This window comes from Cannabis sativa, chromosome 9 (assembly GCF_029168945.1).
Source record: "Cannabis sativa cultivar Pink pepper isolate KNU-18-1 chromosome 9, ASM2916894v1, whole genome shotgun sequence".
NCBI lineage: Eukaryota > Viridiplantae > Streptophyta > Magnoliopsida > Rosales > Cannabaceae > Cannabis > Cannabis sativa.
In genome coordinates this window covers 16,281,861-16,299,383 of record NC_083609.1, presented here as the reverse complement: position 1 = coordinate 16,299,383, position 17,523 = coordinate 16,281,861, and positions in this window count along the sequence as shown.

Here is a 17,523-nt window from a genome sequence, read left to right as displayed (position 1 = left end):
CTCTTAGGGTTCATCTCAAGCTAGGTTGGTTCATGTCTCTCCTCCTTTAATTTCTTGAAAAACTATGTGTAAAATGATGATGCATGCATGAGTTTTGAGTAATTGTTGCTGCTGTGGTTTTGTTATTTTTCTAGGGTTCAAAGCATGATTATTTTGATGATGATTGAGTTGTTTGATGCTTGTTAGTTAGGATTGTTCAAGCTCTTAATTTGTATGTGAAAAAGTATGTTTTTTGAAGGAAAATGTGTGATTATGTTGCTGTGATATTGCTGGGTGTTTCTGTATGTTTTCTGAGGTGATTATATGCTTAGTTAAGTAGAATTAACTAGGCTAGGGTGTATGTTAGTGGGTTTAACCAAGTTTGAGTTCTTGAACTCAAAGCTTGGTCTTTAATGGTGAATTTTGCTTGTGAGGTTTCTGGGTAGGTTTGAGGCCTTGGAATGGTCATTTGGGACCTATGTAGGAGGTCTGGAAAGTTTGGGACCATTTGGGTTCGAATTGGTCAAGTTATGGGAATTTTTGGTTGCTGCCTGCGAGGAACCGGAATTCCGGTTGAGCATCCGGAATTCGGATGGGGGTTCGAATTTTCCCGGAACCGGAATTCGGTTGGGCAACCGGACTTCGGATGGGGGATTTTTCCGAACCACTAGTTTTCCTCGTTTTTGGGTTTTTAGGGGTATTGCCATGCTTTTTATCGATAGGGAAACTTTTAGTTTCGAGTTTTAGTCCCCGGAAGTGATTTAGCGTGTCAACTTATAGCGTTGTGATTTTTATGGTTTAGGAGCCGTAATCCGCCGTTCGGCTTCGGTTCCGGTCGGGTTGACCGGCACACGAAATCGGAATCCGAGTAAGATTAGTATAACGGTATGCATATGTAGTTTACATGTTTAGCGTGCATGTAGGAAGCACATTAGATTACATTAGATATGTATTTAGGCTTCGAACCACCCAACCCTGTCACGTCGGTACGTGGAGTATGACCGGCAGCCGGAGTATGGCCAGGTTCGGCCGTCGAGTGACACCGGTTGGTGGTTCGGTGCTATTGACCTATCCGTCGGTACGGTGGAGTATGACCAGCGGCGGAGTATGACCGGTTCGGCCGATCGGGAGGATACTTGTCAATAGTACCGTCCCCCGAACGTTCAAAACTCGGTACCATGTTGGACATGGCGGTAGTGCTCGGTACCATGTTGGACATGGCGATGGCGGGACTCGGTATCGTGTTGGACACGGCGATCGGTTTTATGTATGATATTATTATGCTTTTCTTGCGAGTCCGTCGACTCACGGTTTGCGTTGCATGTGTAGGTAAAGGCAAGGCGATTCTTGAGGGACCGTGAGCGAGCTTTTGGGATTGTACATGTCGGGGCGGTTAGGCCTGGAGCGTACGATCCTCGGGACAGCACGGCTGAGATTTTGTAATTGTCGTTAGACGACTTTATTTGATGTAAAAGTTGAACAGTGAAAACGTTTGTAAATATTTTTATAAATCGGGATCCCGAGACTTTTGGTAAAATGGTTTATAAGTTTAATGAAAAAGCAAAATTTTAATTAATCACGTTTTTCCATAAACCTTGTTGATTAGCAACGAGCTGCACAGTATGTTTAAAAATCACGTAATACGCCTAAGTTAGTTAGGGTGTTACAATTTGGTATCAGAGCCGCCAGGTTGTCTTCCGAAGATCGTCACGACATGTACAATCATCATCAGCAGTTAGCTCGGTTCACGGTTCAGTAAGCCTTTATTGCTTTAGTAGTTTATTTTATTCAGTTATGAAAAAGAAAAGCCTGTTAGGAAGCATGTTAGTAGCCTGATAGTAGAATAGGCGCATGTTTCATTTCTAATTTCCAAATTAAGCGGCATTAGTAAGCTCGCCTTGAATACGACCTGATATGCCAACTCTTGGTTTCGCAGGCGGTTCTAACTAGATGGACGCCAGGCGGACTACCAGGAGTCGAGGCAACTCAGTGGGGTCGAATCAGGGAGAGGGAGCTCGGTTTCCCCCACCTGCTAGGGGCCGAGGTAGAGGTCCCCGAGGCAGGGCTCGTGGTCGGGGTGATGAGAACCCGCCACAGGCTGCCCAGGCTCCCCCAGCCGATCAGGGAGCCCCGAACTGGGAGTTGCGGTTTGCGGAGATGCAAGCCAGGATCGAAGAACAAGACCTCGAGATTCAGAGGTTGAGACAGCAGGGTGCTCCTGCAGTTCCAGTGCCGGTAGTTCCAGCGGCACCTGCCCCTGCTGCCCAGGCCGAGATGGTAGTGGCGGCCCACAGATTGGAACCTTTATATGAGCGGTTCCGGAAGCAAGCACCTCCGGTATTTCTGGGAGGCCCAGATGTGTCGAAAGCCGAGCAGTGGCTTACGGTGATCACCAGAATCCTGAACTTTATGGGTGTCACCGGCAACGACAGAGTGGTGTGCGCCACATTTCAGTTCCAGGAGGATGCCCTGGTATGGTGGGACATGGTGTCTCAGATTCACGATGTCACCACCATGACTTGGGAGAGGTTCCAGGAACTTTTCAACGCGAAGTACTACAACGAGGCGGTTAGAAGCGCCAAGAGAAAGGAATTCGTTCACCTGACCCAGCGGGAGAACATGAGTGTCACTGAGTATACTACTCAGTTGACCTGGGATTGGCGAGGTTAGCCTCGGGTATTGTGCCGACCGACTTCAGCAGAAAGGAGAAGTATCTGGACGGGTTGAATCCCAAGATCAGGCATGACCTGATGATTACCACCGACGACAGCACCACCTACGCTCAGATGGTGGAGAAGGCACTGCGAGCTGAGGGCGCAGTGGGGTGCATGTCAGAGTCAGCTAGTACTCCGGTTGGTGGCGGAGCTCCTACCCCTCCTGCATCAGGCTTCAGCAGGGGGAGTAGTGGTTCGGCCATTGATCAGAGGAAGAGGGCACCCACTGCTTCCGGCGGCTCGAGTCAGAACAAGAGGTTCGGGGGAACCGAACGGAGGGAGTCGTCCTGGTGGTAATGAGACTCGCTTCTCCTACCCCGAGTGCCCTAGCTGCAAGAGGCACCATCGGGGAGAGTGCAAGGGGCAGGGATGCTTTCATTGTGGCATGCCCGGGCACTTCAAGAGGGAATGTCCCCAGCTCCGGCCAGAGGCACCGAGAGCTCCAGCGATGCCCACTCCAGCCAGGGTATTCGCGATCACGCAGGCTGATGCAGATGCCAGCCCATCAGTTGTTACAGGTCAGATTCTTATTAACGACTCGTTTTATTCGGTCTTTGTTTGATTACGGGGCTACACGTTCTTATGTGGCGGCCGAGTCTTTAGTAAGTTGGGTAGACCCTTGGATAGATATGAGTCGGGGGTTTGGAACCCCGTTACAGCGGAGAATTGGTTATCTCCAATAGGTGGATTAGGTCTATGCCGATCAGGATAGATGGTAGAGAGTTGAGCGCTGATCTGATAGAGATGAGCTTAGTCGAATTTGATATTATTTTAGGAATGGATTTCCTATCTAAATATTCGGCGAGCATTGATTGCAAGAGGAAGATGGTGGTCTTCCAACCGGAAAGTGAAGAACCGTTCGTATTTGTGGGTTCGGTTCGGGGATCTCGGATCCGGTGATCTCGGCTATGTCAGCGAGAGAATTATTGCACGGTGGGTGCTTAGGGTTTCTGGCCGTGGTGGTGGACACCACTCGGCCAGACACCATTCGGCCAGAGGACATCAGAGTGGTTCGGGAATTTTTGGACGTTTTTCCCGAAGAACTTCCAGGGTTACCACCTCATCGGGAGATCGACTTCGTGATTGACTTGGCACCAGGGGTGGATCCGGTTTCTAAAGCCCCGTATAGGATGGCTCCAGCTGAACTTAAGGAGTTAAAGATTCAGCTCCAGGGGTTGCTTGACATAGGGTTCATTCGGCCCAGTGTGTCACCACTCGGGAGCCCCGGTTTTGTTCGTGAAGAAGAAGGATGGATCTATGAGGATGTGCATCGACTACAGAGAGTTGAACAAGCTGACGGTGAAGAATAAATATCCATTACCTAGGATCGATGACTTGTTCGATCAGCTTCAGGGGAAGACGGTCTTTTCTAAGATTGATCTCCGTTCGGGTTATCATCAGTTGAGGATCCGAGAGGAGGACATTCCAAAGACGGCCTTCCGCACTAGGTATGGACACTACGAGTTCCTGGTTATGTCATTCGGACTAACCAACGCTCCTGCAGCATTCATGGACCTGATGAATAGGGTATTCAAGGATTTCCTCGATATCTGTGTGATTGTGTTTATCGACGACATCCTCGTGTACTCTCAGTCAGAAGAGGAGCATGAGTTACACCTCCAGATGGTACTGCAACGACTTCGAGAACATAGACTCTACGCCAAGTTCAAGAAATGTGAGTTCTGGTTGTCTCAGGTGTCCTTCCTAGGGCACATAGTGAGTAAAGATGGGATCAAGGTGGATCCCGGGAAGATCGAATCCGTCAGGGATTGGCCGAGACCGAAGACAGTGACAGAGATCAGAAGCTTCTTGGGGTTAGCTGGGTACTACCGTAGGTTCGTGGAGGGGTTCTCCAAAATTTCAATGCCCCTAACCGAGCTTACAAAGAAGAATCAGCGATTTATCTGGTCAGATAAATGCGAAGCTAGTTTTCAGAGGCCGAAACGAGAGGTTGATTACTGCTCCGGTACTAGCTTTGCCTTCGGACAAGGAGAAGTTCGTGGTCTATTGTGACGCATCCAAACAGGGTTTGGGGTGCGTATTGATGCAAGCCGATCGGGTTATCGCTTACGCCTCCCGTCAGTTAAAGGATTATGAACAGCGATACCCGACTCATGATTTAGAATTGGCCGCAGTGGTTTTTGCACTAAAGATTTGGCGGCATTACTTGTATGGTGAGAAGTGCGAGATCTATACCGACCATAAAAGTCTCAAGTATTTCTTTACTCAGAAAGATTTGAACATGAGACAGAGGCGTTGGTTGGAACTAGTGAAGGATTATGATTGTGAGATTCTTTACCATCCCGGGAAAGCCAATGTAGTGGCCGACGCCCTGAGTAGAAAGGGTCCCGGGCAAGTGGCTAGCATGGTTCAGATCTCACCTCAGCTAGCAGAGGATATGGTCAGGTCCAGCATTGAGTTTGTGGTAGGTCAACTACACAACTTAACGCTGCAATCTGATCTGTTAGAAAGAATAAAAGTTGCTCAGACGACAGATCCGGAGTTAGTGAAGATCCGAGATGAGGTATTGGCTGGTCAAGCCAAGGACTTTTCAGTGTCAGATAGTGGGATGCTTTTGTATAAAGCCAGGGTTTGCGTCCCGAACAGTGTGGACTTGAGGAACGAGATCTTTGAGGAGGCTCATTCTACCCCGTATTCTCTGCATCCCGGCACCACCAAGATGTACCAAGACTTGAAACCGTACTTCTGGTGGAACGGTATGAAGAAGAATTTGGTAGAATTCGTATCGAGATGCCTCACATGTCAGCAGATCAAGGCTGAACATCAGAGACCAGCAGGGTTGTTGCAGCCTCTAACCCTACCAGAATGGAAATGGGAGGATATTACTATGGATTTTGTGGTCGGGTTACCTAGGACCACGGGTATGTATGATTCCATCTGGGTAGTGGTGGACCGATTTACGAAATCTGCTCATTTTCTGCCGGTCAGAACGACGTTTACAGTGGATCAGTTGGCAGAGTTATACGTCAGGGAGATAGTGAGACTTCACGGGGTACCGAAGACCACACCCCTTCCCAGGTAACTCCACAATCGGTCTTCCCTGGCCCTAGCCAAGAACACCCTACCTTCCCAAATTCTCCTTCCTCTCCTACTACGACCCACCCTTCACCAAGTTCAGCCATTGTTCCTCCTTCTACTGTTTCTATTCCTAAGCACACTATGGTCACTAGAAGTCACCATGGTATTTACAAACCCAACCCCAAATATCAAGCCTTACACACCACGGTTTCCAAGTCCCCTTTGTCTCGAAACCCAATAGCTGCACTTCGTGACCCAAATTAGAAAATGGCCATGGATGATGAATATCATGCTCTTATAAAAAATAAGACATGGGTTTTGGTGCCCCGACCTCCTGGTGTTAATGTTATTCGGTCTCTGTGGATTTGTACTGATAAATTTAAATCTAACGGTGAGTTGGATAGGCATCAAGCCCGTCTTGTAGCTGATGGGAAAACTCAACACGTTGGCATTGATTGTGGGGAAACTTATAGTGGTTGTCAAACCGGAAACTATTCACAATGTTCTTAGTCTTTCTCTGTCCAAGGCATGGCCAATTCATCAATTAGATGTCAACAATTCCTTCCTCCATGGTGAGCTTCGAGAAACAGTATATATGCATCAACCAGTGGGGTATCGGGATCGTACCCATCCCGATTATGTTTGCCTCTTGTGCAAGTCTTTGTATGGACTTAAGCAAGCTCCCCGAGCTTGATATAGGCGCTTCGCTGATTTTTTTTATGTCTATCGGTTTCACTAATAGTCGCTGTGACAACTCATTGTTTATTTACAGAAAGGGGTCCAACATGGATTATATTTTATTATATGTTGATGACATTATTCTTACTGCTTCGTCTCATGCTCTCCGATGCTCTATTATGGATCTTCTTAGTTTTGAATTTTCTATGAAGGATCTTGGTCCATTGAATTATTTTTTGGGTATTGCGGTGACTCGACATAAGGGTGGTATGTTCCTTTCTCAACGCAAATATGCTGAAGAAATAATTGAACGTGTTGGAATGACCTCTTGTAAATCATCAGCCACTCCAATTGACACCAAATCCAAGGTTAGTGCTACATCTAGTGCTCCCTTTGCTAATCCTACTCTGTATCAGTGTAAAGCCCGCTTAGTTAATTTGGAAATTAGCAGTTATTTATGTTAATCAGGAAATTATTTATAGCTATTTAAATAATTTATCATTGTTATTATGGAATTCAGATATGCATAATTATGTTATCAGCAGTTTTTATATTTCGCATTTCCGGTGTCCGGTATTTTGGAACGCGGCGTTTGGCTCAGTAGAAATCACAACTTAGTATGTTAGTATTTTGGGGACGGGTTTAGACATTGGGAATGTCGGGAATGGCCGGGAATTTAGAATGTCCCAAAAATACCCCTTTAGTATGTTTTGCATGATTTTATGGTGGAGGGGCAAAATGGTCTTTTTGCCCCATTAGTGTTTTGTTTTGTATGATTTATTAATTGGAAAATAAATGATTATTTATGTGATTATTTGGCTGAAGTAAATGTGTTATATTCCCTTTTTCTAAAATTTCAACACTTAGGCAATTTTAAAGGAAATTTCAAAAACTCACACACTCACACAACTCTCTCTCTCTTTCGGCCAAACCTTGAGCAGCAAGGAGGGGATTTTCTCCTTGGATTTTGGCTAGTTGTTCATCATCTCTTAGGGTTCATCTCAAGCTAGGTTGGTTCATGTCTCTCCTCCTTTAATTTCTTGAAAAACTATGTGTAAAATGATGATGCATGCATGAGTTTTGAGTAATTGTTCTTCTTTGTGGTTTTGTTATTTTTCTAGGGTTCAAAGCATGATTATTTTGATGATGATTGAGTTGTTTGATGCTTGTTAGTTAGGATTGTTCAAGCTCTTAATTTGTATGTGAAAAAGTATGTTTTTTGAAGGAAAATGTGTGATTATGTTGCTGTGATATTGCTGGGTGTTTCTGTATGTTTTCTGAGGTGATTATATGCTTAGTTAAGTAGAATTAACTAGGCTAGGGTGTATGTTAGTGGGTTTAACCAAGTTTGAGTTCTTGAACTCAAAGCTTGGTCTTTAATGGTGAATTTTGCTTGTGAGGTTTACGGGTAGGTTTGAGGCCTTGGAATGGTCATTTGGGACCTATGTAGGAGGTACGGAAAGTTTGGGACCATTTGGGTTCGAATTGGTCAAGTTATGGGAATTTTTGGTTGCTTGCTGCGAGGAACCGGAATTCGGTTGAGCATCCGGAATTCCGGATGGGGGTTCGAATTTTCCCAGAACCGGAATTCGGTTGGGCAACCGGACTTCCGGATGGGGGATTTTTCCGAACCCTAGTTTTCCTCGTTTTTGGGTTTTTAGGGGTATTGCCATGCTTTTTATCGATAGGGAAACTTTTAGTTTCGAGTTTTAGTCCCCGGGAAGTGATTTAGCGTGTCACTTATAGCGTTGTGATTTTTATGGTTTAGGAGCCAGTAATCCGCCGTTCAGCTTCAGTTCCAGTCAGGTTGACCGGCACACCTGAAATCGGAATCCAGGTAAGATTAGTATAACAGTATGCATATGTAGTTTACATGTTTAGCGTGCATGTAGGAAGCCTGTTAGATTACATTAGATATGTATTTAGGCTTCGAACCACCCAACCCTGTCACGTCGGTACGCCGGAGTATGACCAAGGCGGAGTATGACCAGGTTCGGCCGTCAGCCGACACAGGTTGGTGGTTCTCTATTGACCTATCCGTCGGTACAGCCGGAGTATGACCAAGAATGAGTATGACCGGTTCGACCGATCAGGAGGATACTTGTCAATAGTACCGTCCCCTGAACGTTCAAAACTCAGTACCATGTTGGACATGGCAGTAGTGCTCAGTACCATGTTGGACATGGCAGTAGCGGGACTCATTATCGTGTTGGACACGGCAGTCAGTTTTATGTATGATATTATTATGCTTTTCTTACTGAGTCTGTCGACTCACAGTTTGCGTTGCATGTGTAGGTAAAGGCAAGGCAGTTGCTGATGGACCGTGAGCGAGCTTATGGGATTGTACATGTCGGGGCGGTTAGGCCTGGAGCGTACGATCCTCGGGACAGCACGGCTGAGATTTTGTAATTGTCGTTAGACGACTTTATTTGATGTAAAAGTTGAACAGTGAAAACGTTTGTAAATATTTTTATAAATCGGGATCCCGAGACTTTTGGTAAAATGGTTTATAAGTTTAATGAAAAAGCAAAATTTTAATTAATCACGTTTTTCCATAAACCTCGTTGATTAGCAACGAGCTGCACAGTATGTTTAAAAATCACGTAATACGCCTAAGTTAGTTAGGGTGTTACAATCAGAGTCTTGTAGGGGCTCTACAGTATCTTACTTTCAAGAGGCCGAATATTTTGTATGTTGTCCAACAGATTTGTGTCCATATACATGATCTGAGGATGGACCATATGTCAGCTCTCAAACGGATTATTCGGTATGTTCAGGGTACGTTAGATCATGGCCTACATTTGTCTCCATCTTCTTTTTCCTCTCTGGTGTCTTACACTGATGCAGATTGGGGCAGGTGCCCTAATACGAGGAGATCTACATCTGGTTATTGTGTCTTTTTAGGGGACAACTTGGTCTCTTGGTCCTCTAAGCGTCAACCCACATTATCTCGTTCTAGTGCCGAGGCCGAATATCGTGGGGTGGCGAATGTGGTTTCTGAATCATATTGGCTTTGAAATCTTCCCTTAGAGTTGCATTGTTCGATTTAGAAAGCTACTTTGGTGTATTGCGACAATGTCAGTGCTATTTATTTGTTGGGTAATCCAGTCCAACATCAACGTACAAAGCATATAGAAATGGATATCCATTTTCTCCGAGAGAAGGTTGCACGTGGCGATGTCCGTGTTGTCTATGTCCCCTCCCGTTATCAAATAGTCGATATTTTCACTAAAGGTTTGCCGCAGGTGTTGTTTGAAGATTTTAGAGATAGTCTCAGCGTTTGTCAATGTAGCACCCTAACTATTCTAGGCGTATTACGTGATTTTTAAACGTACTGTGCAGCTCGTTGCTAATCAACGAGGTTTATGGAAAAACGTGATTAATTAAAATTTTGCTTTTTCATTAAACTTATAAACCATTTTGCAAAAAGTCTCGGGATCCCGATTTATAAAAATATTTACAAACGTTTTTACTGTTCAACTTTTACATCAAAATAAAGTCGTCTAACGACAGTTACAAAATCTCGGCCCCTGGTCCCGAGGATCGTACGCTCCAGGCCTAACCGCCCCGACATGTACAATCTCATATGCTCGGTCACGGTCCATCAGCTACAGCCTTGCCTTTACCTACACATGAACATAAACTGTGAGTCGACAGACTCAGTAAGAAAAGCATAATAATATCATACATAAAACTGACTGCCGTGTCCAACACGATACTGAGTCCCGCTACTGCCATGTCCAACATGGTACTGAGCACTACTGCCATGTCCAACATGGTACTGAGTTTTGAACGTTCAGGGGACGGTACTATTGACAAGTATCCTCCTGATCGGTCGAACCGGTCATACTCCGGCTGCTGGTCATACTCCAGCCTGTACCGACGGGATAGGTCAATAGCACTGAACCACCAACCAGTGTCGACTGATCGGTCGAACCGGTCATACTCCGGCTGCTGGTCATACTCCAGCCTGTACCGACGTGACAGGGTTGGGTGGTTCGAAGCCTAAATACATATCTAATGTAATCTAACAGGCTTCCTACATGCACGCTAAACATGTAATCTACATATGCATACTGTTATACTAATCTTACCTGGATTCCGATTTCAGGTGTGCCGGTCAACCTGACTGGAACTGAAGCTGAACGGCGGATTACTGGCTCCTAAACCATAAAAATCACAACGCTATAAGTGACACGCTAAATCACTTCCCGGGGACTTAAACTCGAAACTAAAAGTTTCCCTATCGATAAAAAGCATGGCAATACCCCTAAAAACTCAAAAACGAGGAAAACTAGGGTTCTGAAAAATTCCCCAACCGGTAGACCGGTTGCCCAACCGGAATTCCGGTTCTGGGAATTACTGGACACCCATCCGGAATTCCGGTTGCACAACCGGAATTCCGGTTCCTCGCAGGAAATTTTCAAAATTTCATAACTCGCTCAAATCTAACCCAAATCATCCAAGACTTTCCAGACCTGATCAATATACCCCAAATAACCAATCAAAGGCAACAAATCCACCCAGAACTCACAGAATCACAAAATGCCATTAAAGACCAAGCTTTGAGTTCCAAAACTCAAGCTTGATTAAAATCCACTAACATGCCATCAAGCTAGATCAAACCTACTTAAATATGCATAACTAAGCCTCTGAAAATGAAAATGATCAACCACAGCCAGCAATTTACAGATTCACATACATTTTCAAAAATCATGCTCTTGAACTAAAAACTCCCAAAACATAACTTCAAGTAATCAACATGCATACACTAGCTTTAAATTACTTAAAAATAGCAAGATAAACTTTAGAAAACAACATCACAACACAGCAGCAAGAACTTCAATTCAACATGCATTTTCATCCATTTTCACTTAAAATTCAAGAAAACATAGAAGGACAAGTTCAAGGATCTTACCTACAATTGAATCACACTTAGAGGAGAAGAAAATCACAAGAAATTGAAGAGAAAAATCCCTGCCCTAGCAGCCAACACCAAGCCGAAATGGAGAGAAAGAAAAGAGAGCTTCTTTTTTCCAAGTTTTTCTATTTTTTGTTAAGTGTAAAGTTTGAGAGAAAACAAAGATTTTCATGCATATAATACTTTATTTCAGCCAAGAAAAATAATTAAAATCAACATTTAATTTCCATTTACAAGTCACAAAAGACAAAAAGTCATTGGGGCAAAAAGACCATTTTGCCCCTCCACCATAAAATTACATAATTCATACTAAAGGGGTATTTTTGGGACATTCTAAATTCCGGGCCATTCCCGACATTCCCAATGTTTAAAACCCGTCCCCAAAATACTAACATACTAAGTTGTGATTTCTACTGAGCCAAACGCCGCGTTCCAAAATACCGGACACCGGAAATGCGAAACATAAAAGCTACTGACAACATACTCATGCATATTTGAATTCCATAAATATCCATAATAAATTATTTAAATGGCTATAAATAATTTCATGATTAAACATAAACAGCTGCTAATTTCCAAATTAACTAAGCGGGCTTTACAGTCAACCTCCCGCTTCAACTGCGGGGGAGTGTTAAATATAGTATATATTTTGACACGTCAATGTATATTGTTAGCCGTTCCTATTCTCTAGCCTAAACTTAGTCAATGTATATCATTAGTTTCCTAATTTGTAGCCTAGGATTATGATACAATCTTATGTATATATTCAACAATTTTTAATGGGAATGGTAACCAAAATATTTTTTCACTATCAAACTCTCGAATCGGCTTGCGACTAGAATTGATAGAATAGTTTGTGATTTTTGGTGGGGATCCAACAAAGGTAACCATGGGATCCACCTTAAGGCCTAGGACAAATTGTGCCTTTCCAAAGCTCGAGGAGGGTTGGGCTTCAGAAAAATGAAAGAAATGAATCAAGCCTTTTTGGCTAAATGGGGATGAAATTTACTGATCAAAAGCCAATCGCTCTACTGTCAGATTTTGGAGGCCAAATACCTCACAGGGAAGGATTTTCTCAATTGTCAGTATAAAGAGTCGAATTCTTGATTTTAGAAAAATATTGTCAAAGCTAAAACTACTCTCTTGAAATTGGCATGTAAAATGATTACAGATAGTAAGGACACTAATATTTGGGAAGAGCCTTGGGTTACCCATGGGAAAGACTTAATGCTTAAAGTTTTTGGTAGGCCGCCTCCCAATATTACTAAAGTGGCCGACCTCCTTATGGAAAACGGGGACTAGGATGCTCGGAAACTGAGATGCCTATTTAATAAAGAAACTATCTCTGCTGTCTTAAAACGGGGCAAGCCCTCAGGGCAATGAAATGACTATTCGATAGGACAAAGGGGAGTAATGGCCAATTCTCCACCAAATCTGCCTATCTAATCCAGGCTCTAGCTCATGCTCTATTATGTGATGTTGCCCCTGCCCTGTGGAACAAATTTGGAATAGTAAAACGCTGGAGCGTTACAAAATTTTTTGGTGGTGTATCTTTTTGAATGCTCTCCTTATTCGGTCTTATCCTGATTAAAAGATTTTCGGTTGAGAATACAAATTGTGTATATATATTTATCTTTATATATAGGCTAGTGGGATGAAGAAATTACTATACATAAATATATGGAGGAGGTTCCAATGGTTACATTTTTATTGTAACCATTATGGTTACATTTTTTTTAGCAATTGGATCACTATTAAATGGTTGTGATTAATTTAGAAATTAAATAAAAAAAGTAAAAAAATGACCTGCAACCTGATATTAACTTGTTAATTTATTTCCTTTTAAAAATTTAATTAAGATTAATTATATTTTAAAATTAAATTAAGTATAATTATTAATTAATTTTTTGTAATTTATTATTAAATAAGGATCTTTTAGCAATTTATTTTTTTACATTTAAATTATTTTAATTTTTATAACAAAACTCTTAATAATTTAAAATTATACACATATAATTTCATAATTTAAATTTTATTATACTTATAATATTAATTTAAAATAATTACAGTTTATTATACTTCTTGTATTTCAATGTATCTTAATCGTATTATACATTGAAAGTTGAAACTGTCAAATTTATAATCTATGATTTTGTGTTTTTTATTTTTTTATTTTTGAAAGAAAGAATATATAATTTAGTTCTTCATGGTCTTTTTTTTTCTTTCATAACTTTGATGTTTTTTTTTTGTTCTTTCATGTTTTGAAAATAAATCTTTTTACTAAATATTATAAATTAAAAAATAACTATTATAAATATTCCTAATTTATAAATTAAATATAAATTAAGTATGTAAAATAATTTATTTATATTAAATACTATAGTATTTGAGAATTGGTGCATTTTCACCTATTTCACAGAGAAATTATATTTTCTAAAATGAAAATAAAAGTAAGGTAAGTGGTCTCGAACTCGAATCTCCTCAACAATAAACTAGTGGTACAACCATTACACCAAATTAAATTATTTGATATTATTTGGTTTACAATATATTTAAATGGTTTATAATTAGTATATGTTAGGTTTCATCTTATTACTTTGTTTAAATGCTCACATGTATTTTTTAAATTAGCAACTTTACCCCTTAAAATTTGACAAATATCAAATCGTACCCCCTCAAAATAAAAATAAAAAATATTCAACATTCTTTTAGTAAAAAATCAATTTAGATGTAAAAAAATATATTAAAATTTTAAATTCAAAACTCGTTGACTTTATGAAGGCCATTGAGAATTGCGAAAGAAGAAAGTGAATGAGAGGTTAGCTATAGGACGAAAACAGAAAAATTGAACATTTTAGGAACAAAAACAGTTGAACGTTTGTGCCAAGTTCAGATTTACTACACTGATTCCTTCAGATAATCATCACAAGAACACATCCTGCAAAAAAGAAGCAAGGTGTATTCTTGTAAAAAAAATTCATTATAAGGACAAAATTTTAATTTATATAAAAATAATTTTAACTTGTGTAAAAAAAAAATTGTAAATATTATAGCTTAATTGTTAAAATAATTAAGGGATTTATTTATAAATAAAAAAAATTATTTATAAATTTTAATTCTAAAAAGGGTGTATTAAATATTTTAATACTTAAAAATAGTTAATTATAATTAATTAATTTTAAAAATAGAATTTTTACTTATTGGTAACCTGCTATTACACGTCAAAAAAATATAACCATATGATTACAATAAAAATATAACTATTGAATAGTCACCCTAAATATACACGTATATATATTTTTTTTGAAAATACTACTATGTATATCAATATTGATTAGATGAGCGTTTAGTGTTTTTTTCGTGGAGACCGGACAAAATTGATTACCTAATAAAAGCACTCAAATCATCAAGTTTCCCAAGTATGATCAATTATTTAGCAAGTGACAAGAAAGGATTATTATTACCTTTCGACTAGCTAAATTGAAGCATGCATGTTATGCTATCATGTCACTTCACTCACTAATTATATTATATATATATTTATAGAGCTAGTCAGTAGTCACACACACGACATCAATAATGTCTTGGCCAAGAATTGCATTAATTAATTTCTTATATAACATAATGGATAACTATCATTTTGTACATTGTATTTTGTAAAGGGAAATTTGAAATTCTATGCTTAAAATACCATTTAATTTTTTCCCTATATGCATAGTTATTAAAATTGGTCCTATATGACAACTTTTCTAATTTTACTAAACTACCCCTCACATTTCAAACAATCATCCTCTCTCTTCCTCTTGCTCAGCCGAACCCACCCCACGAAACCCATCTCTCACAGCCAAAAAATTTTCAACCGAGGCTCAACCCATCCCTCTCACAGCCACCCAGCTCCGTCTCTCTTCGTCTCTCTCGGACCCGAAGCCTCAACCCACCCAGCCCCCTCTCTCTCTCTGTCTCTCTCTCGAAAAAAAAAAAAAAAAAAAAAAAACCTCCCGGTGGTCCGATGGTCGGACCATGGGGTCCGATGGGGTCCGAATCGAACCCCATCGTCCGACCATCGGACCCAACCCCTCTCTCTTTGTCTCAAGCGAAAAAAAAAAAAAAAAAAAAAAAAAAAAGCGAAGTGGTCATGGGTCCACGAGAACTGTAGTAGAAAATTGGTCTGGGTCTTTTGAGTGGGATTCTGAAGCTAATGATATTAGATTCAATATCTTTGGCATATGCTCTTATCTTTGACATATTAGATTCAATATCTGTAGTAGATTCAATATCTGGGTCTTCAGTTTTTTTTTTTTTTTTTTTTTTTTTTTCGATTTGAGACGAAGAGAGAGGGGTTGGGTCGATGGTCGGACCATGGGGTCCGATGGTCGGACCCCATCGGACCCCATGGTCCGACCATCGACCACCGGAGTTTTTTTTTTTTTTTTTTTCGGTTTCGTAGAGACAAAGAGAGAGAGAGGGGGGTAGTTTAGGAAAATTAGGAAAGTTGTCATATAAGACCAATTAAATGGTATTTTAAGCATAGAATTTCAAATTTCCCTTTGTAAAAGTTACCAATTAAATTTTTTTGTTTTATTAAATAATAAAATAAATCTTATATTTTTTAAAATAGTACAAATAGGATTCTGAACTAATTTTTTGTCAAAATAAAATTTGATAATAATTTGATCTGAAGGTATTATGACAAAACTATTTATATTTTTTGTATTTATTCATATTAAGAATTGTCTTCAAGTTAGTTATATTAAAAAAAAAAAGTTGTCAAAAATTAAGCTCAAGGCTCCTATTTTCACAATTTTAGAAAATACATAGTGCATTTTGACATTTAACAAAACTGAAGGTCCAATTAGTAATTTATACAAAACACAAGGTCCAAAATAATATTTACCCTAACATAAAAAAAAAAAAATCAGCCAAAAAAATAAATATATAAAAAGGAAAGCACAAAAAAATGAGAGGTGACATCCTAGAAAAGTTTTGCCACATGGTATATTTTGTCATTTAACAAAAGTGAAGGTCTAATCAGTAATTTTTACAAAACATAGGATCCAAAATAGTATTTACCCAAACATAAAAAAAAAATTCTCAGCAAAAAAAATCAATACATAAAAAGGAAAGCACAAAAAAATGAGAGGTGACATCCTAGAAAAGTTGTACCACATGTTATCCTTTTTCTTATTTTTTTATATGTTTTATTTATTTTTTAAAATTTTGATAATTTTACTCATAAGTGAGTTCTTAAGAAAAAATTCTACATAATTTTAAAAAAGAGTGTTCTATTATAGACTATATATTATTGATGATTATTTTCCCCTCTCTATTTTGTCCCAAAGTTAGGGCTATATTATTTTTTATGGTGATTAAAGAATTTAATCTTACTCAATTAATTTTTTTTAGAAGAATATAATATGTATTTTTTTTTTTGTATTTTTCTTACAATCAATATATCAATATAAAGGATAGCATAAGAGGAGTCTATGTAACATTTACATTTTTTCTTCCTATTTTTCTAATAATATGACACATCTTTTTATTTTATTTGAAAAATAATCCACACATATAAAATAAAAGTCTCATATCGTTTAAAATTTTTTTAGGTATTATTTATGTTGGTTATAAATAAAATTTTAGTTTCGTTTATTTCCTTAAATTATTAATATTTTATTTTTAGTGATTAATTTTTTTAATAAATTTTTTATATATTTATTAAGATAATTTTATTTTAAGAATTTTATTTGTATTGTTCAATATTCTTATATTGTTATTTGTTCAAGTTAAAAAAAAATTTTTACAACTAAAATATTTTCTCTTAATTTTTATTTGTTCAAAAGTAAAATTTTATTTTTTCATTTGCAAAAAGTAAATATCAATATTATATATGACTGTTTGAACACTTTTGATTATATATTTTTTCGTTATGTTTTTTTATTGTTTTAATTTTATAATATTAAAACGTATTGTTTCTACAAATTATTTTTTTTTATTTTAATAGTTTCGCTATTAACTTTTTTTGTAAGTTTAATTTAAATTATTTATATGGTCAAATCAGAGATAAAAATAAGTATTTTTCTTTTTTACCTTAATAAAGAAAAATAAATAGTGTTTCTATATTATTTTCAATTTATTTTGAAATTTTGTGTGAGTTTCATATCAATATCAATGTATATATATAATCAATCTATATAT